The sequence below is a fragment of the Taeniopygia guttata genome, chromosome 36 (assembly GCF_048771995.1).
Source record: "Taeniopygia guttata chromosome 36, bTaeGut7.mat, whole genome shotgun sequence".
NCBI lineage: Eukaryota > Metazoa > Chordata > Aves > Passeriformes > Estrildidae > Taeniopygia > Taeniopygia guttata.
Window position 1 is genome coordinate 1,360,146 of NC_133061.1, and position 22,194 is coordinate 1,382,339.

Consider the following 22,194-nt stretch of genomic DNA (forward strand, 5'->3'; position numbering starts at 1 on the left):
GTGAGGGGATGGAAAAGGGGGACGCTGATCTTGTTGCAGCAGCTCAGGAGACCTTAGCGTTTCCAGTCATTTATACGCCTAACCCGCAGGGGGGGTGGGCAACAGGCACAGGTGCAAAATTTAGATTGGAAAATGCTGGCCCAGTTGCGTGCCACAGTGGGGAATTATGGCGTTTCTAGTGAACCGGTTAAACAGATGCTCAATTACATGTTTAATGCCCAAGTGCTGTTGCCTGCAGATATCAGAGGCATTGCCAAATTGATTTATACCCCACATCAACGACTGTTGTTTGAAGCGCGCTGGAGAGAGGAGGCTGCATTGAGTGTAAATCTCCCAAGGGCCCAGGGGGATGCCTTGACAGGGATCACGGTTGATGAACTATTAGGGCAAGGCGCATTTCTGAGAGTTGAGACCCAAGCAGCTTTAGGACCCGACAAACTCAGGGAAGCTATGACAGTGGCCAAAAGAGCGATGGATAAAGTTAAAACCCTGGGAGGGATACCTATATATATGGGAATCAAACAGGGTAGACGAGCCCCTTGGTGCCTTTGTAGATAAGATCATGGATGCATTGTCTAAAGCGGGAGTAGCAGATCATATGCAAGACGCCCTGCTAAGACAATGCATCCTACAAAACGGCAATCCCACCACTAGAGCCTTGATTAATTCGACCCCGGGGGATTGGAAGGTGCAGGACCTATTAGAAAAGGCTGCCTCTATGCCGATTGGCCCCCAGGTATTTTTAGTAAATGCTCTGCAGAAAATAGGAGAGGGATTACAGGAACAAGCCATAGCCCTGCGTGAGCAAACTATTAGCTCTCAAAATCAAGTCATGGCAGCTCTTGCTCCCCTCCAAGCGGCAGCCGCACACCCCCGCTCGACCAACGCTGGCAGCAATCGAATGAAGTGCTACCGATGTGGAAATGTAGGTCACATCCGCCGAGAATGTGGAGCTACGGGAGTATGGTGCAATAAATGCCAATCCAACACGCACAACTCCACTGCTTGTCGAAGGAAGCAGGGAAACTCGAAGAACAGCGTGAGCAGCGGCCGCGCAGGGACACAAATGGCAGCTGCACTGTCAACACCCCACGACAACTCAAACCAGCAACAACCGGGAGCCTCGGCTTGGACCTGGCAGCCTCAGTAGATGTTGACATCCTTTCCACTCACTTGCATAAGGTTCCCACTGGACTTTTTGGCCCTATTTTTATAAATGGCCAGCCAATAGGGGGCTTGATAATTGGTCGCTTCTCTGCTACTACTCTGGGTCTGTATGTTGAGCCGGGGGTTATTGACTCTGATTGTAAAAGTGAACTTATGATTATGGTCCATACTCCGTATCCCCCTGTGAAAGTACCCAAAGGGCAGAGACTAGCCCGATTGATTCCGTTGCCTCAAATGACCAAGGGACTAATGTCCCTTACACAAGAGCCCAGGAATGAAGGGAGCTTCGGATCTACGGGAGGCCTAACCTTGCTCACCATAGACCTCAATACTCGACCTAAGAAGTCCTGTCGTCTGACTTATCAAGGACGCAGTATCACACTTAAAGGACTCCTCGATACAGGTGCTGACTCGAGTATAATTGATCCTGCACACTGGCCTTCCACCTGGCCAATACAGCCCTCAGCAACCACTGCCACTGGCATCGGAGGAATGACACTGGCTAATCGTACCCCTGTACTGACAGTCGAGATTGAAGGGAAACAAGCATCGACAGCATTTTCTATAACAACACTGCCACCTACTGTTCACTGCCTAATTGGCCGTGATATTCTTGCTCAACTGGGTCTTGTCCTCACTAATGATCACCCTTTACAGTAATGGTCATTGCTTGGACTTTCCCACTGCCACTTACTTGGATTACTGATAAACCTGTTGTGGTTAAGCAATGGCCTCTAAAACGGGAAAGTTTGGAACAGGCACACCTTTTGGTTATGGAACAATATCAACAAGGACATGTTAAGCCCTCCACCAGTCCCTGGAATACTCCAATATTTGTAATCAAGAAGAAATCCAGAAAGTATAGGCTGCTGCATGACTTGAGAGCAGTAAATAATCAAATGGAACCCATGGGAGCGCTTCAACCTGGACTGCCTAACCCAGCTATGATACCAAAAGACTGGCCCATCCTTATAATAGACCTGAAAGACTGCTTTTTTACCATTGCATTGCATCCTAATGATACCAAACGGTTTGCATTTACGCTTCCTGCCCTTAACCATGGAGAACCTGACAAAAGATTTGAGTGGACAGTTCTACCACAAGGAATGCGCAACTCGCCTACACTTTGTCAACTGTATGTCGATGCTGCACTACAACCACTACGATGAAAAATGCCTGCTACCATTGTTTACCATTATATGGATGACATCCTGCTCGCTCAAAGAGAACCCTTTACAGCCTCACAAATCGAAGATGCTACAAGGATCCTAACAGAGTGTCATGGTTTGACATGGGAAGAGAATTTTTTTTTAGAAGGAAGAGGTCTACCCAGTCAGGGGTCAGGTTTAGATACTGACACTTGGGGTGACCAATTGAAGGTGGACACGCCTCTGAGAACACAGAGGGGTTAAAAGCGGAATTCCCAGGAAGACTCGTCCTTCTTTAGTTCCGGTCATCGCAAGGTAAAGACCTCCCCTGCCCAGCCCAGGCTGGGTGGGGGAGGGGAGCCATGCGGCCTGCAGAAGTAGGCCAGGAGGTGAAGGATCGGGAACCAAGCTGGGCCAGCTCCTGCGGATGGAAGGGTGGAGAACATCTGGGATGTTTTTGTTCCCCCTCCCCTAAGCTAGAGGGAAAAGAGATAGAGAGCCAGCAGACACCTAGAAGTTTGCCGGCGGAGGAGAAGGAGAAGGGGGGGGGGGAAGATGCCCAGCGTGGGAGACTAGAGAAAGAGTCCTGGGCTGAGATTGCAGCCGTCCGGGGAGTCCGGGAATTTTAACCCTTTTCTGTGAAATGAAGGCTTTATGAAATATTACTCCTCTTGAATTTGAAGAAAAGAGAGACAGCCTGAAACTTCAGATGTTCAGAGAAGAAGGTTAGGGGCAGATGATAGAGTGGCTTTTGGCTGGACTCTGCTTGTTTATCATAGACTGAACCACTCTTTCTTTCAAGAGGGACTGCATTTTAGGGGGATGCATTGGTGAGCCAAGAGACCTTCTTCAGCAACTACCAGTTTTGGAGTGGACAGAGAGAGAGCTGAGGAGGGTGTGAGGATGCCCTCCATCATCAGAGAGGAAGAGAAGGCGATCTCTGTCTTTTGGACCCTTGGCCCCAGGGGAAAATGGGGGGGACTCTAGTCCCAAATTGTGATACTGGACTGTTGTTCCTGGTGGTCCTTGGCAAAGCATCCTTAAAGGGGCCCTATAAGCAGTCTCTGTCCATGCACGGTGGTGAGAGCACTGTGACATGGAGAGGAGAATGTCACACTGGCCAGTGTGTCTGGGCGGTGCCACGTGTGACATTGGAAACACAAGAGGTGGCAGTTGTGTTTCCTGGGGGTCTATGGTTGCAAGGGGGACTCCTCTCTTCCCCGATGGACTCAGTATTGATTATATTGAAGGGTGAAAACTTGATTAAGGATCCAAATGGGTCTCGCTGGGGTTTGGTGGAGTTGGGTGGAGGGAGGAGAAATGTTTTGGAAGGTTTTCATTTTGAATTCTGTGTGGTTTTTTTTCTTTCCTTTCTTTTCCTTTTATAGTAGTAGTAGTAGTAGTGTAATAAAGTTTTTTCCTTTGTTATTAAGTTTGGCCTGCTTTGCTGTGTTCTTGATCACATTTCACAGCATTTGATTGGTAAGTTGTATTTTCATGGGGCGCTGGCATTGTGCCAGCATCAAACCATGACACTTACTTGCCAGATTCTTCTGTGCCTTTGCTGCTAAGGTGTTTTTGTGCTGAAAGCAATAACTTCAATGAGAAAATAATTTCAACATGGGGTAAGAGCTTCTGACAGAGACCAAGTGTTGCCAGCAGTTGCTCCAGGTGCTCCTGACAACAGCCCCTGCAGGCAGGAGCACAGCCCCCAGTGCACGTTGGTTTGGCTCCCTCTGGCACAGAAGCCCCCAGGGGCACAGGTCTCTGGGGCAGGAGACGGGCACCAGCGCTGCCAGGGCTCGGGGGTGACAGCTCTGCTTGGGCAGGGACTGTGCCTCACCTGCTGGTGTCAGCGCTCCCCGGGCCCCAGGGCTCAGAGCAGCATTCCTGCCCTGGCCCACAGTTCCTTGTCTGTGCCACACCCGCAGGTTTAGGATGGCCACGGGTTGGGACGTGTCCTGAGGAGGCCGTGGCAGCTTCCATGGAAGGTCCCGTGTCCTTCCCAGCGGGGCTGCGTCGGCAGCCCTGGGGGCTCCTTCTGCTGCCCTGAGCCCGCAGAGCAGGGCAGCGTTTGCTGATGGTCTGAGCCGTTCCTAAAGATCCTGTTGGGCTGTCTCAGACACTTGGGGTGAGGCATTCCTTCCAACCTGGGCCACTTTGGGGGGCTGGGGGTGGCCCCAGGGCAGGTGGCAGAGTGTGGAGGGGCCCTTTGTGACACAGTGCAACATGGTCACCGTGGAATGGAACGGGACAGGGTATCCAAGGGCCCTTTGTGACACGGTGCAGCATGGTCACCGTGGCATGGAACGGGACAGGGTATCCAAGGGCCCTTTGTGACACAGTGCAGCATGGTCACCGTGGAATGGAACGGAACAGGGTATCCAAGGGCTCTTTGTGACACGCTGCATCATGGAACGCAGCCGGGTGTCCAAGGGCCCTTTGTGACACGTGGTGACACAGGAGCTGGTGGTGACAAGAGCACACCACAGTGCTCCGAGCACGCGACAGGACAGGACGGGACAGAGCAGTGCTGTGAGGAGCCCCTGCACAGCGCACTCGTTCGTGTCTGACCCAGAGTTTTTCCGAGGTATTACTCCTGCAGCTGACCTCGAGGCCAGACCACAGGACTTGCTGACCCGTGGCCTTCCCGAGGCTTCTCTTCTGCAGGTGCCCTCCAGGGCAGAGTGTGGGACTTGGTGCCCCGGAGGCATCTCCCATCCCTGCCACCAGTGCCCTTGAGGCAAGAGCACAATCCTTGACAGGAGTCTCCTGTCCTTGTGGCAGGAGCCCTCGAGACCAGAGCGCAGGACTTGCTGTCCTGAGCCTTCCTGAGGCTTCTCTCTTGAAGGTGCCTTCCAGGGACGAAAGCAGGACTTGCTGACTCGGAGTTTTCTGAGGCATCTCTCCTGCAAGTAGCCACAGATCCAGTCACTGACATGGAGCAGAGAGCCCCAAGAGTGCCCAAGCTGGCCTGGGTGGAGGAAGAGGAAGAGGAAGAAGGCCCTGGAGCTGCCCCTGCACACGAGACTGTGACATGGCAACAGAGTGCGAGGCACAGCTCCGGGTGCTCCCCGTGAACCTCAGCTCTGGGACCACTGTCTGCCCCAAGCTTCAGGGGCTGCAGTGGGAGCCCGGCTGGGCTCTGCCCTGGGGCCATCCTGCAGGGACAGCTGCACACAGGGAGCATTCCCTGCCACAAAGAGCCAAGCCAGGGCTGCAGGGCAGCTGCTCCAGCCCCGACTGCACTGCTGAGTGCTGTGCTCTGGGGCTGGGGCTCCCCGCACAGGGGACTGCACTGGTGTGCCAGAGGAGACAGAGAAGCTGCAGCTTCAGCCTAACTGAGGTGGGTGCGTGGGCTGGGAAGAGTGGGGAGGCTCGAGGGGATTCACAGAGCTCATCCTGCTGCAAGGACGAGGAAAAGGGAGTGGGAACTCAGCAGTGAGGAGAGCTGGGGGCTGGAGAGCAGCTCTGAATGACACTAAAATCCCACTGGACCTCTGAGACATTGCTGCTCCTCAGCCAGTGACAGGATGAGTCCCTAAGCCTGGGGCTTGGCCTTCCTCATGGTGAGGGGCACCAAGGAAGGCAACAGTGTGATGGAGACTGGAATGGGCTGGGAACTCACTGGGGGAAAAGAGGGAGCAGTTGGGAAGTAAAAGACAGGTGGGGAGAGAACAGTTCAGAGAAGGGCTGAGCTACTGCTTGAGCAAGCTGCAAAAAGTCATTTCGGGTCATCCCAGATTGATTTCATTTCAGAAGTTATTGAACAAGTATATGTTTTGAGTGGTGCCATGTTTTCCCTTGGAGGTGTACACTCTGCAAACTTGAGCTGTGTTGCTGAAATGCTCAAGCAAGTCTGTGCTGCAGGTCACCCCATTTCTCCTTTGGCTGATTGCGGCCCGGTGCTGAGCTCCAGCAGGGCCCTGGCAGAGCCCAGAGCAGCCTCAGCACCCGCAGAGCCCGGCTGCAAGGAGAGAAACCAGAAAGCCCCGTCAGCTGGAGGCTCCTGTCCCCTTGTCCCAGCCGCCCGCGGTGCCCCGCACTTCCTGATCCAGACTGGACCACACCTGGAACGCTTCCTCTACAAAAACTAACAACAAATTATTGAAAATAGATTACAGACAAAAAGGGGAAGAAGAAAAAAGGTCAAAGATCTTATCTCTGTCAGAGGCTTGGGGAAGGCTCAACCCCTGCATGCCAGGGAAAAACCCACCATGGGTGAGGGAAGCCCAGGCTTTCTCCCTTCCCCTGCACTGCCCCCATGGTGATCCCAAAGCAAACAAGGGCAGTGGAGCAGCCCAAGCCCTTCCCTGCCTTCAAAGCAAAGCAGCCCCTGCACAGGCTCTGCAGTCCCACCTCTGCTCCCACCATGGGGGTTTGTTTGTGTCGGGCTGGCTGCCCCAGCCCAGCCCCAGCCCGGGGCACGGTGGGTGCTGGGGGCTGTTGGCAGGGCCAGGAGCCCACTCCCATTTCGTACCCACCCCAGCCCATGCCCCCAGCCCTGCCAAAAGCAGCCTGGCAGCCGACTGAAGGATCAGCTGCATCCGCCCCAGCAAAGGGGGAACCTTTGGTTCCCAGCCAGGCTGAGCAATGCCCAAATCTGGGAGCATCCCCCTGTGTGTGGACCCATCTGCAAATTCCCTGAGGAACCTGGCTTTAAAGGAGATGTCAGAATCAAAGTCCATCATCTTCAGCCTGCCGGTGGTCAGGTGGAACAAGAGGTTCTCATCCTCGACATCATCCTCGACGTCATCCTCGCTGCCCCCAGCAGCAGCAGGGCCCGACCCAGCTTTGCTTCCGAGATCAGACCAGACCGGGCGCTCTCAGGGCGGTGTGCCATGGGCACCTGGCAGCCCCTCAGCAGCGCCCTTCAGCCCACCACACCACCCTCCAGGCACAAGCCCAGAACCCCAAAGGGGCTCGACAAGCCCAAAAGGGCCGCCCCTGCCCACAAGGGGATCTAGAGACAGACCCCAGCCCGCACCACACACACAAGGCACAAAAAAAACACGCAAGGCCCACGTGCCCCTTCCCCCCTGCCCCTCGCCATGGCTGCCCAAGAAAACCCAAGCACCAGAGGCCCTCTGGCCAGCAGGCAGCAAAAGAAGCCTACAGCACCCAGTATTCCCAGGGGGTCTCCCATGCAAGTACTAACTGGGCCAGACCCTGCTTAGATTGCAAGATCAGACGAGACCGGCCGCTCTCAGGGCGGTGTGCCATGGGCACCTGGCAGCCCCTCAGCAGCGCCCTTCAACACACCCCAACACGCTCTGGCACAAGCCCAGAAAACCACGGGGGCTCCGCACGGCCAACAGGGCCAGCCCTGCCCACAAGAAAATCTAGAGCCAGACCCGAGCCCACAACACACACACAAGGGATAGAAAAAAAACAAGGCCCATGTCTAGGTTTGAAAAGACAGGAGTCTGTGAAGGAAGGCAAAAGCCTCCTGTGAAATGGAAAAGGTAAACCCCCTCCCTCCGAATTACCACAATTTAACAAAAGGCTCTCAGGCAAAGATATGGGAATGGGAATAACAGTTCTTTACTAGGAGAAAAACTAAATAAAAATAATAATTTAAAAAATGCAATTAGTACAAATGAAACTAGTGAGGGAGGCAGAAACCTGACACCCTGAGGAGTCAGGGTGCTGGTAGTAGTCCAGTTAAAATGGTGGCTGCTCCTCCTGGAGTGGCAGATGAAATGCTGCTGAAGTGGTGATCTCTAGAAGGGTGGAGTTTTCTCTGAAGGTCTGGTAGTAGCTGGGCCTGGTCTTCCTCTAGGAATTCAGCAGAGAAGAAGCTGGTGGGATGAGGTTCTGGGGGTCCTGGTGGGCACTGGAAGGGAGTTTGGGGGTACTGGGTGTCACTGGGAGGGACTAGAGTGAGCCTGGAGGAGCTGGATGGAGATTGGGGATGGAAAAACAGAGATTGGGATGAGGTTGGTTGTGCTGGAAAGAGACTGGGAGGCGTTTGGGTGAGTCCTGGTGGGGCTGAGAAGGGACTGGGAGAGGGTTAAGGCGTACTGGGGTGGTGGGGGGAGACTGGAAGGGGGTTGTGGGATTCTGAAAGGGATGGGAGACACTTTGGTGGGTCCTGGGGAGGTGAGGAAGGGATCAGGGCAAGTTTCAGGGGGTCCTGGGTGGACTGGGAGCAATCAGGAGGGTGCTTGGAGAGGCTTGTGGTGTCAGTGAGAGGTTTTGGGGGCTCCTGATGCCTGCAGGCCTCCCAGAGATGCTGCTGGACGCCACCAGCAGCAAGATGCAGACGGGGATCAGGGACTACGAGTTGGGCTTTGTCTTCCTGGTGCTGGGGCTCGGCTTCTACCTGTGCAAGTGGGTCAAGGGGGGTCCCGGGGGTCATGTCCCCTCTCCCCAAGACTGTGGGTGCTCCACCTGGGGCCCCAAGCCCGGTGTCACCCCTGTTTCTCTGCCCACAGAGCTCCTGAGCCGCCGGCTGCCGCAGAGCTTCCCTGTGGCCTCGGGCCCAGCCAGGATCCCCCGCTCCATCCCCACGCTGATTTTGGGGGGGTCCTGTGTACCCCCAGCCCTGCTGTCACTCTGCCCCTGCCCGCCTGCTCCCAGTGTTCCCAGTAACGCTTCCCAGTTAAACCCAGCCCAGTTTATGGGGGGCACTGGGGAGGGACTTGGGGGGACCCCACGGCGGGGCCGGCACTGGGCAGGGAGGGCGGGGTCCGGGTGGGGAACACTGCCTGCTGCGGGTCTGCCCGGCAACTGGTGAGTCATCAGCGCCGCTCTCTCTGATTGGCTGACTCTTGTCCACCGCATTCTCTCATTGGCTGAGGAGAGGCCCGGGAGTGCAGAGAAGGAACGGGAGAGATCCCGCCCCGAGCAGCGGCACGGGGACAACAGACCCAGCCCGGGCACAGGGAGGGAATTTATTACCAACCAAACCACGGCAGCACGAGGAGAAGGGAAAGAAATCCCTCCAACACCTTCCCCCCACCCAACGGGGATCACCCACAACAGGGTTATCCACCAGGGAGAGACGGGGACATCCGAGATTAGACCAAAGCCAATTTTATTGAGTGTACCAGGTTTTTATACAGGGATTTACTTGTAGGGTGCTTATATATGGCTCTGTTTTTGGTACAATTTCTCATTGGTTACACATTCTTCATGACATCCAGTAACCTGGGAACATTTATCTTATCACAAAGACTCACACCATTTTTTCTGGTCACTTCATGCCCAGGGAGACTTAAACTGTGTCTGTGTCTCCCACAGTTTCTGCTCAGTCAGGCCTCAGATATCGGGCCCCTTTATGTGCTCCATTGCTTTACTCTCTGTTTTATTCCCCATACGGGGGCACCAGGGCTCTGCCCAACGGGGGTCACTGGGGATCATCCAGCCCGGATCCTCCCATGGGGGATGGAGCTGGAGCAGCGCACCAAGCTCTTCCCTCACTCTCTTCCCTCACTCCAAGCTCTTCCCTCACTCGGGGCACTCACACGGCTTCCCTTAGTGGTGCCTCCGTTGGTGCTGGGTCAAGTGAGAGCTCTGTGAGAAGCTCTTCCCACACTCCCCACACTCGTAGGGCCTCTCCCCGGTGTGGATGCGCCGGTGCACGGTGAGGTGGGAGTTGCGGTTGAAGCCCTTCCCGCAGTCGGGGCAGCGGAAGGGCCTCTCCTCTGTGTGAATCCGCTCATGTAGGAGGAGATGGGAGCTGGTCCGAAACCTCTTCCCACACTCCCCACACTCATAGGGCCGTTCCCCAGTGTGGATCCTCTGGTGCCGGATCAGGTTGGAGCTCCGGCTGAAACCCTTCCCACATTCCAAGCACTTGTGGGGCTTCTCCCTGCCATGAGACTTCTCCACAAGCTCCGAGCTCCGGCTGGATCTCCGCCCGCCTTCCTGGCTCAGGGGGGCTCTTTCCTCCCCGCAGCTCCCTGGGCTGGGTTTGCAGCTCCTCCTCCTGCAGCATCTCCGGAGCTTTTCCTCCTCCTCCATCCAGACACGGCCAGGGAATGAAAAATCCTGGTTTGGGGAAAAAAACAAGAGGAGAGAACCTTGGACTCGAGGTTACTCCTTGCCCAAGTTCATCTCAGGAAGTGATTGGGAATCTTATGTCTGTAAGAACCTCCAAAACACCAAGATTCAGCCCAAAAATCCTACAAACTTCCAAGACAGATATCAAACCTCCCCAAACATCACAAGTCAGCAAAAACCTCCTCCAAAACATAAAGATTCAGCTGCCACATAAAACCAAAGCACCAACATTTAGCCCAAGCAAGCTCAGAAACACCAAGATTCACCCTGGGAAAATCCTGGATCCCCCTCCACAGTCACCTGCTGCCCTGGGGCTGGGGGGAGGCTGCAGATACAGGGAGGGGTGGAACCTTCTGCTGCTTCCTCTTTCTGCTCCTCCTCATCGTTCTGTGTCTCTGCTCTTCCTCACACTCCTCTTCCTCCTGATATTCCTCCTTCTCCTGCACAATCCCACCTTCTCCTGCCACCTGCATCGTTTGACCATTTTGTTCCTCAAGTCTGCTTCTCCTTCCCTTCTCCTCCTGCTCCCAGGCCCAGCACCCACTGCTGGCTCCCTCTTCCCCCCAGACCCACAGCATCCCAGCCGAGGGGCAGGGATGGAGCTGGGGCAGGTCGGGCTGGGGCAGCGCTGGGCTCTCGGCCGCTCCCGCCCGCACTCGGTCCCCACTGCAGCCGCTCCCGCCAGGACAGCGCGGGGGGGCCCGGCCTTGGCGCTGCCCCACTCCCACCTCCCCAAATTCCCCTCGCGGGGGCGATGGGGCCGAGGGGGGGGCGCAGGTGGGGTCCAGGTGGGGAACGCGGGGAGCTGCGAGTCTGCCTGGCAACTGGTGAGTCATCAGCGCCGCGGGCTCTGATTGGCTGAGCTCTGCCTCAGCCAAGGCCCTGCTCAATTCATGAACTTCCAGAAGAACAACAAAGACTTAACAGAGCCATGAATATTATTTGCTGTATAAAAGCAGGGAGCATATTAAGGGAGTATGTAGTAGGTGGATTAGGAAGTCTGTAGCTCTCAAGTGCTTCAGCCAGTGGGGAAAGCGGAGGGAGATGTGGCCAGGAGAATTAGGGTGAAAAGGAGGCTGTGTCCTCCAACAATTGGAGAGATCCCATGGGGAATGTCCCATGGCCGCTCCCATTTTTAGAAATGAAATTAGTTTCACAGGACTCCTCTGTCTGCTTTGTGGACAGAATCCTCTGGTGATGTCAATTTTCCCGCACACCCTGGGGCAGGGAGTGCAGCTGAAGGTGCCTCACCCACTTTGGGTGATCGGCTCCCTTGGCTGGCGGCAGCACCGGGGATTGATTGGGGACCCGGGAGTGACCAGGAGACAGACGAGTGACACATCAGGGGGGTCTGTGAAGAGTCAGCAGGGAGAGAGCACTGAAAATCACATCAGTGAGTGCCCTGGGATCTTCGGGGAGTGAACATGGCAGGGCACCCATGGAGGGGAGAAAAGGGAAAGCCAGGGAGGGGTCCTGGCCAAAGGGAGGATGATCCCAAAATGTCTCTGAAGGGTCCCTTGGGAGAATGCTGAGGTAGTTTGCACATTCCCCCAGAGGTAATTAAGGACATGGACACCCAGGGGGGCAAGAAGGGAAGTGGAGAAGGGATTTGGACAACAGGGGATGGATGGTGTTGGTGTTCTGGGAAGGGATCGGGTGAAGGGGAGTGTGCAGCAATATGGTTCAGGCAAGAAGCAGCAGGAGGAATGTGTGTGGTAAGAAAAAGGATGATGGCAAAGAGGAGGAAGAGAAAAATACTCAGGATTGGGATGTTTTTCAGCAGGGTCTTATCCTGACAATTTGCCAGCTGATACTTTGAATTCCCAGTTTCCAGGAGAGGAAAAGCAGGAGGTCAGGATGTCAGGGGTTTCTCTGTGGTGGGCAGCGGCAGCAGCGGGCGCAGAGGTGCGGGACCGGGAGCAGGGCTGGGGGCCTGTGGGGAGCTGCGGGGCCGGGCCGGGGCTGTGGGGCAGCCGGGGCTCAGCGCCGGGCGCTGCCTGAGCCCACCAGCCCCGGGCAGGGCCGGCAGTGGCCCCCGGCCCCCAGGAGGCTGCGGGACGCCCCGGCCGCTGCCCGGCCCCGGGGAGCTGCCGGCCCTGCCCGCCGGGGGGGCCGCCTTTGGACACTGCGGCAGGACAGGCACCGGCTCTGCCACACGGGCTGTGCAGGGGACCCTGAGCACAAGGAGCAAAACAAAGCAACATCTGGGAAATGCAGATTTTCATGGTTGGCCATGGAAGTGAATTTTCTCAGGCAGCCGGTCTCAAAGCAATCAGTGGTCAGGTTTGGATATTGGCACCGGGAGTGGCCACTGAAGGCATGGGCACGCCTCTGAGAACACAGGGTTCAAAGCAAGAACTCCCAGCAGAACTGTCTCTTTGCAGAGTGCAGACTCTCCCCCGCCCACCACGGGCTGGGTGGGGGAATGGAAGCCCTGCAGCCTGGGAGGGATAGGCCAGGGGGAGGAAACCTGAGATGTCTTTGTTCCCCACGCCCCCACACCACCAGAGGGAAACAGACAGAGAGCCTGAAGGCACCTGGAAATTCACTGGCAGAGGAGAAGGAGAAGGGGGGGGAAGGTGCCCAGCCCTGGGAGTTGGGGTCTGGGCTGAGATTTCAGCAGCCAGGGCAGTCCAAGACTTTTAACCCTTTCCTGGGAAATGAAAGCTTTGTGAAATATTACTCCTCCTCCACTTGAAAGAGAAAAGAGACAGTCTGGGACCTGAGATGTTAGGGAAAGAAGGTTGGGGGGAGATGATGGAGTGGCTTTTGGCTGGACTTTTCTTGTAAGCCATTGACTGAACCAGTTTCTCCTGCAACAGAGACTGCATCTTTAGGGGGATGCAATGGTGAGCCAAGAGACCTGCTTCAGCAAACTCCAGCACAGGAATGGAGTGAACAGAGGAAAGCTGAGGAGGGTGTGGTGATGCCCTCTGTCTTCAGGAAGAAGAAGATCTCCATTTGCACCCTCAGCCCCAGGGGAGGAGGAAAATGGGAGGGGGGACTGTGTTCCCAAAATGAAAACTGAACTGTTGTTTCTTTTGTTCCTTGGCAAAGCATCCTTAAAGGAGCCCTATGAGCAGTCTGTCCATGCACGGCGGTGAGGGCACTGTGACATGGCAAGGAGAGTGTCACACTGGCACATTTTCTCTGGGCAGTGCCATGTGTGACATGGAAACACGAGAGGTGGCAATTGTGTTTCCTGGGGGTCTGTGGTGCAGGAGAGACTCCTCTCTCCCCTGATAGACTGAGTATTGATTATCTGAAAGGTGATGACCTGATTAAGGGTCCAAGTTGTGTCCCACTGTGATTTGTTGGAGTTTGAGTGCAGGAAGGAGGAATGTTTTGGAAGGTTTTAATTCTGGATGTAGTGTGTATCTTTTATTATAGTAGTAGCTTAATAAAGTTCTTTCTCCTTTATTTCTAAGCTTAGGCCTGCTCTGCTCTGTTCCTTATTGCATCTCACAGCACTTATTTGGGAAGCTGGATTTTCATGGGGACACAGGCATTGTGCCAGCATCAAAACATGACATGATGGTACATGAAGGATCAGGATTTTCTGTGAAGGATTTGGTTTGGGTCCCTGCAGAAAGGAAAGATTTTGCAGAAAGCTCAGCAGCTCTCAGAGGATGAGCACCCACAGGCAGTGACCGGGGCTGCAGCAGTGGCACAAGAAGGCCCTGCAGCACTTGGGCACAAAGGCACAGCAGCTGAAGGCAAGGAGGGATGAGCAAAAGGCCAAGCTGAAGGCAAAGGCCATGGCAGAGTTCCCACAGCCCCTGAGGGACCAACCCCAGGGCCCAAGGGGGCCCCAGCACCCAGGGGACGGCGTCGGCCACAAGCACCCGGCAGAGGCATTGCCCTCCTGGCCAGGGCAGAGCCCACCCAAACAGCCCCTGGGAAGGAGTCAGGGCTCCAGCTGCAGCCCACAAGGACACTGCAAGCACAGACAGCAGCACCCTCAGGAGGAGCGAGTCCACCCCTGCATGGACATGGATTGTCAGGGCTCTCTGAGCTCCCATCCCACCGGGGACCCACCACACTGCAGCCCTGGAGAACATCCAGGCTGGGTCTGCATCCAGAGGAGGCCTCTCCTGATGGACACAGGGGCCTCTCCATCCACTCTGAATCTTACACCTAAGAGGGGAACATTGTAAAGGAGTGTTTTCATTATTAAGGGAATAACTGGGAAAGCTGAGCTGGTGTCATTTGTTCAATTAGGAGCTGTGGGAGGTTAATTTGAACTAAACTAATTTTTTTCTCTTCCTACTGTGATTGTAATTATCTAGGAAGGAATTTGATGATGGCATTGTAATATTGTAAAAGGTGATACAGAGGCTATTGCTGCTGTACCTTTGTGTCAAATGTCTGGACTTTTTAACCCCAGACAGCCTCCATGCTGTGGTATGGAGAGGAGAAAGAGAGCAAAACCTGAGAAAATGAACAACCAAAAATATTGATGCCTCAGCTGTGGCTCTTCCAGACTCAGAAAAGAAATTGGAAGTGTAGGGGAATATTCAACAGGGCCATGCCAAAGGAATTCCTGGGCCAACATGTTTCACCCAGTGGCCACAGTGGCCTCATTGTCTGCAGAATTGTGCAGCCACAGCTTCAACGGGAACCGAGGCCCAAAACCTGATGACAACAGGATCTCCAACTGTTCCAATCTGCCATCAAGTTCAAGCTTTGATAACCAAAAGAGCCTCACAATGGATGAGCAGTGCTCGGTTATTACAGTGTGGAACTTGTTCAGTGGCACAGGAGGATTCAGAACTGAGGACAGGGGAAGGGTTTAACCCAGCCTCCTGTTTGAACAGCCCCCAGAGGGGCTGGGAAGAAACCCAGCACTGCATTCAAGTGACACAGCTCCTGACCAAGCCTGGGGGAGATTCAGGAGACATTGCCTGGCCTGAGGCAGAAAATGTCTTTGTGGATGGCTCTTCAAGGGCAGCAGAAGGGAAAAGAGTTCCAAGACACGCTGTTATTGAGGAAAGGGAATCAGACAAAGCCCAGGTTACCCCCCATGGTCAGCTCAACAGGCACAGCTGTGTGTGCTGGTAAGAGCCTGGCACTGACATGCCCTGAGCAGGAAGGCTTCAATATCTTCTGGTGACACCATCTCACCTAACAGGGGGGCAAAAGCAATTCTGATTGCTCAGCAGCCACTGGATCACTTTTAAAGATATTTCTAAAAGAAATCATTCCAATAAAAGGCATTGAACATGAAAGAGACTAAGACAGCAGAACTCATTTTCCAGGAAAGATCCTCCAGGGGGTTATGGCAGCTTTAGGAATACAATGGGACCTCCAGAACCCCTGGCACCCCCAGAGCTCAGGCTGGGTGCAAAGAATGAAAGGGGAAAGAAAGAAACACCTTTGGAAGCTGGGGATAGAAACCAAGATGCCATGGGTACAGCTTTTGCCATTGGCTTGGGCAAGAAGAAGAGCCAGACCCAGGGCAGATATTCAATCATTTCCCCTTGGAATTGATCTCGGGAATTCCTTACCCTGGGAATTCTCCACCTAGTGCAGGGTGGAGATAAGGGATGCACATTTGAAGCAGTCTGTGGCCAGAATCCTGTCTCTGGTGCAATCTCTGCCCCAGGAAGCTGGGCTGGCACAGAGCCTGCCTTGGCACTTTGCTGTTGCCAACATCCCAGCAGGACATCGGCCCACACATCCTCTGCTGAAATCCTCGGCCTGGCCACCCTCCTTTGGCAGCTCCAGCACCGGGGACAGCCCTTGCTGCCACTGCTGCAGCTTCAGCGCTCTCTGGGCCTGCCCTGCCACAGCTGCTGGGCAAGAGCACGGGACAATTCCACTCTGGCTCTCACTTACACTCACACACTGCCCTGCCTGCCATGGCATTGATGGAAAATACACCAGCTCATAGACTTTAACATTGTTAACCTTTCATTTCTCTACTCTGGCTTGCTTTGACTTGGCCCTGGGGAAAGAAATGTTAAAGGCTTTGTTAAGGGATGTTACACCACTCAATGGAGATGAGTTTAACATCTCAACACACTGGGAATGGCCCAAAAGATACCCACAAAGATAACGCCCAGCAGCAAAACATCAACCCCAGCAGCAAACAGCAACCAACACCTACCCCAGACACTGCCAGGGCTGCAGACACCTGGTCTGCAAAAGGCTGAGAAGGAAATCAGCACTTCCCACCTCATTAACAGCAGAAGCAAAGAAATCTGCACAACTTGAAACTACGTAACATTTAACCAGTGGATTTAGATTGCTTTAGACTGTATTAAATTAGGGAAAAATCGAGTAAAACCCACGTGTCATGGAACGATTTTCTCTGCACACCCGGGCTATGTGGGGATGGAATGATTTCTGTTGCACATCCTGGCCAGAATCAAGGAATGCCTTGACTCTAACAATAAACATATTGGTGGAGTTTTTCTTTTTCCTGCAATTTCAGTGCTAAGTTTGGAGCATTAGAGTATTTTTAAATTACTCCTACTTCTATATTGCCGGTTGGGTTTGGGTCAGGGATGAGAGAATGAGATTTTACTTAGAGGAGAAGTAGGAAAAATTTAATTGACTTGGAAATTTTTTGTGTATGTTTGTGTGTGGCTCTTAGAGATAGAAAAATTTTGGTCTGGCTTTTTCGACGTTCACCTTTAGGCAACATTTTGTGAAGCTAGAAGAGATTTAAAGGTGACCCTTTAACTCATACATAGAAGATGTGAAGGAAAAGAAAATAAATAGAAGATTTGAAAGAAAAAAAAAAAAGAAAAAACAGCAGGTTGGGGGGGGCACATGTGAGGCTGCTGAAGCTGCTCTGGAAGAGAAGCTGCATTCCAGGCACCCAGGAGAGGAGCTTTAGAAATGCAAATCAGCACTGCTGGGGCAGAGTGGGGACAATGTACATGGCTCTTCTTGCCTGGGGCAGGAATTGGCTGATTCCCTCTGCCCCTCACCCCAAGCTCTGCCTGCTTGCACAGATGGAATCTGCAGGGCTGAAGGCAGAGCCCATGGTGAGGATCTGACTCTGAAACAGAAATGGCTGAAGCTCCAAAGGGAAACAGCAAATGGAGAATGTTGTGAAAACTTCACTAAAATAAGGGGGGGGATCATCCCTCTGCCCACTCCAACATCTGCTGCCACTTTCTGTGCTGTACAGGGTGGATCAGAACACTGGGGCTTTTGCTAGAACAAGTCAAGGGAAATCAGTTGGAATTCAAGTATTTGATGCTGTATTTAGAAAAATGCAGTCATTCATGCAGCCCCAGCCTGAGGGAGCACCCAGAAATGGGGAAAAGATGAAGGGCCACCAGAACAAATCCTACAACACCATGGACCAGCCCCTGGGAACCCAAACCAATTCATATCAAGAGACAGAACCCATTTATAATTTCAATGGCATCATTAGATTACAAGCTGTCCTCAAAAGAGAAGCAACTAGACAGCTGCAGCTCCTGACCTTCCTGCTGACCAATCCACTGAAAGAGGAAAACAACATTTCACCACGGGATAAGATCAGATTATCTGTGAGGCTGCGGACTACAACCATGGCAGAGAGCGCACGGCAAATGCCCCACGGCCTCTCCCCGTGCTCGGCAATAAAGTCACTTTTACAGGACTCCTCGCTCTCCTCCGGCCACAGAAACCTCCGGCGACGGGAATTTCCCCGCACGCTCCCGGCCGCGGGGCAGCCCCCTCTGTCCTACCCACAGCAGCCGGGCCGAGCCAGCGCTGCTCCGGCAGCGGCTCCTGCCCAGGCCCCGGCGGGAAGGAGACCGCGGGCAGCCGCTCCCGCCGCGCCCTCAGCCCGGGGCCAGCACGGCCCGGACACGGCACCAGCGACCCGCCGCAGCCCCCGGCCGCCCCCTCCGCCCGCAGCCAGCCCCGAGCCCCCGCAGAACCCAGCGCGGCTCCCACCTGTGCCGGGGTCGCCTCCGAGCTCCGCCGACGCCGCCTCACCGCGCTCCGGCCGCTGCCGCCGCTCCCGGGCCCGCACAGACGCTCCCGGCGCCAATGGCGCCGCTGCCCGCCCACGGCCGCCCTCAGCCCGCCGCCGGGGCCGTGCTGCGCCCCGCTCCCACCAATCAGCGCGCCGCAACCACGACTGACGGCACCAGCGGCCAATGGCAGCGAGCTGGGGGCGGGCTCTGCGCACGGCCCAGACTCGCCCCGCGCTCTCAGGGCCCCCCGCGCTGCGTGAGGGCAAAGCCGGAGATGAGCAACAGCCCCGGGACGGGCCCGGGCCCGAGGCGGGATTGAGCTGCCCACACAAACAAACTTCTCCGCACCTCCCGCCACGGCTTTCCCGGCCCTGCGCCTTCCGTGCCTCCGGCTCTGCGGGAAGCCCGGGAGCCTCCCTTCTCCTGCCCCTCATTAGTGCATCGCTGCTTGGCTTTGATTTCCCCCAAAAAGGGAAACCTGCCCAAAGCCCTGTGGGTGAGCGGGGGAGGGGAGAGATTTCTGGCAGAAAACTGCAAAGACTCAGAGCAGGATAAGGAGAAGTCAGTGCAGAGCCTTAAATGCAGCTTTCCCCACGCCTCCCTGCTCCCAGCTGCACCTCCTCCCCCGGCAGGGCAGGAGACAGGGAATGGGGCCGTGCTCAGCTCATCCCCCGCGGCTTCTCCCTCTGCTCAGGGACAGGAGTCGTTCCCTGCTGCACCCTGCGCTCTCTCCCAGCCGAGACTTCTCCAGGAACTTCTCCGAGCCGAGTCCATCCCCTGGGGCACAGCCCCCTCCAAGTGCTGCAGCGTGGGTCACTGTGCCACGGGCTCGGTCCTGCCAGGCCAGGCTGCTCCAGCGGGGCCCCTCTGCCCACGGGGTCACAGCCTCCTCTCAGGCATCCCCGAGCTCCAGCCTGGCTCCTCCAGGGGCTGCAGGGGCATCTCTGCATCCCCACGGACCTGCAGGGGGATCTCTGCATCCCCACGGAGCTGCAGGGGGATCTCTGCATCTCCACGGACCTGCAGGGGGATCTCTGCATCCCCACGGACCTGCAGGGGGATCTCTGCATCCCCACGGACCTGCAGGGGGATCTGTGCAGCCCCATTGTAATATAAATTATGGAATAATTCGTGATTATGTAAAATATACATGAAGTCAGTTGTGCTTGTACAAAAAGATTCTTAAAGTTTTAAAAGGCCAGAAGCAGCAGCCGGGGCTGCAGAAACCACAGATGACAGAGAAAGAAAGACCTAATTTACAAATGAAAAAACGTGGCTCATTGCAGAGATGGGCTCTTTCCGGGGGCAATCCAGGAGGCACCCAAGGTGATTAGTAAGGGTAGTCAGAAGCTCAACCCAGACTGAATCACAGGAATTCTATCCCTTCCCCCTCCCTCTTCAAAGGGGGAAATCAGAAAAATACTCGGATTATTGGGATATTGTAGATTGTAGATTGAAGGATGCACACAGGCAGTAAAATTTTTGTGTGAATAAACTGACAGAGGAGATGATATAAAATGGAGCAAAGAAGATGGTGAAAAACTAAGAAAACTGAAGTTAAAACTAGCCCCAATATCAACTTTAAGCTTACCTTCACTAGCAAAACCCTTTCATCGGTACGGAAATGAAGAAAAGGGGGTAGCTCATAGGGTTTTGTTTCAGGAGTGGGGAGGAGTAAAGAGACCCGTGGCTTATTTATCAAAGATGTGGGATCCAGTAAATCAAGGCTGGCCAGTGTGTGTTCAAGCTATAGCAGCTACTGCAATCCTGGTTGAGAAAAGTCATAAACTGACTTTTGGAGGTAAATCAATTGTGTGCACACCTCATGCAGTATGAAATTTCTTCCGATTTGCATTGTGATTTTTATCTTGAAATACATAACTTACTGTACTGTAGGACTGAGAAACTAGTTTACAGCTGTGACATAGCAAAACCTGCCATTAATTTATTTTGAGTTGATGCAGGCTGTTCACTCAAGTGGTTCTCAGTGTGTAAAGTTAAACTAAAGGTAACACCAGCTGCTTGGTAGGTCAATGAGAAACATTTTTTCTTCCAGTCAGTCCTTTTTCATGTACCCAAATGTGTTTTGCTTTCTTCGTTTTTTTTGTTTGTTTGTTTGTTATTTTTTCTGGAAGTGCTAACTACTTGCAGTGTACCTGGAACAGCAGCTAGAGTTGTTCATGCATGAGACTTCTGAAAAATAGGGCTCAGTTTTTCCCCAGACTTGGAGGTGGCTACATATAGAAAAGGGAACCTACAAAGCGAGGTGAAGAAAAGGTTTCAGTATCTTCTAATGTAAGCTGTTAATTTCTTTGCTTTCGGCATCAATGTGGGTGTGTGACACATACACATTAAAAAGATGGTGGGGGGATCTCTGCTTGCTGTAGGTTTATTTCTTGAATGAGTTAGAGAGCTGTGAGGAAGTTTTGGGCTCCCTGTGTGGATTACCCAGGCCTGCAGGGAGGGCTTGGCCATGATTCCCTCTGTGCTGCAGGCAGCCCTGCAGCGTGGCAGCAGTGGCTTGCCTCTGGTGAGTTTGCAGGCAGGGTGCTCCAGCACTGCAGTGCTCAGGGGCAGTTTCCTATTATGACATTAAGGCTTGAATTCAGGAGCGCCTCTTCCCACCCAGTTATTGTTTGTACCACAGGAGCCTCTTTGGACAGTGTTTCCTGGCAGTCAAAAAGAGAGTATTGCAGAGAAAAATTCCTCACTTGCTGTCCTCCCCCTGCCCTCAACTCTATTCATATTTTGTCTATTCCCTCTTCAAAATACAGATTTGTAAAACTCATGCTCTGTGTCCTCAGATGGCCTTCCCAAATCAAACCTTGGCTTCCTTGCAAATTGCATTGCACTAACTAGCATTGCCTTAAATTTGTTTTGGTGCAGGCAGGGTCACTTTGGAAGGAAGTTGTTGTTTACTTTGTTCCTGCAACCCTTTCAAGCTTGTGAATGGAAAAAATGTGATAGCAAACCAAGTCTTTATTTTTGCACTGTCAGCTGTGAGTGGCTGGTAGCCTTGGTGGAGGGTGCCGTGAATTACAGGCCTGCAGAACATGCATAACAAAAGTAATTTACTTTGTAAGGAAGTTGAAAAAGGGGGGAGAGGTGATTGGCAGACTCACCTCTCCAGGATGTAGGATTAATGTTAGAAAGTGGACTGATATGTGAATGTGGCTGCTGAAATGTGAAGAGAGAAAAAGAAAGAGAAAGAGAGAGAAAGGGAGAGAGAGAGAGAAAGAGAGCGAAGGGGACAGCGAAATACACCCCCACGGTCCCCTCAGCCACAGCTATCTGTAAGTTCTCCCCCATTCCTGCTAGGCAGAGTGACAACAAGGAGGGGGGGAAGTGGGGAAGGACAGAGTTAAACCCAAGGCTGTGAACAGGACCACCAGTAGAGATAAGATCAAGGCAGAGATTGTGACTCTCACAAAGTGGTTTATTGTCTTAAGCAAGATTTCTTTTTTCTTTCTGATTGCTGTTGTTAAGAAGAGAAGGCTTTTGTTCTGAAGACTTAAAGTCTGTAAGACTAAAACAGTTAAATGTTACCCAAAAAGTATAAGGCAAGAGATGTGATACATCTCATGTTAAAGTTGGCCTGGTCTTTTTTATTTAACTAATTATAGCTCACAGGAAGAAGAATTTGCCTCTGCAGCTATTAACACAGCTGGATACAAGAAGAAGAAGTGCCTGTAGAAAAAGAGTTTAGTTAAACTCAGAAAGTTTTAAAGAAAACTAATGGTAAAAGTTAATGCACTATTGTCTTTCTTTTAACACTGTGCTATTAAGAAATCCGTTCCAGGTACCACTGAAGCAGCAATCCAAACCATGGAAAGAGGGTGAATTCATGCCAGCAAAACCAAATGACTTGTGAGGAAACTTGAGGAATGGACTATCACATCTAAACTGGGTGATACCAAATTGACTTCCAACCAGGACTGGGTGGTAATGGT

The 22,194-nt window shown here is 53.4% G+C and overlaps 1 protein-coding gene across 1 annotated transcript in view; it reads left to right on the forward strand.

Annotated features, from left to right (window-relative positions):
* Positions 1–22,194, forward strand: part of LOC101233579 (uncharacterized) — a 376,722-nt gene that overhangs the window by 26,159 nt on the left and 328,369 nt on the right. The window lies entirely within an intron of this gene.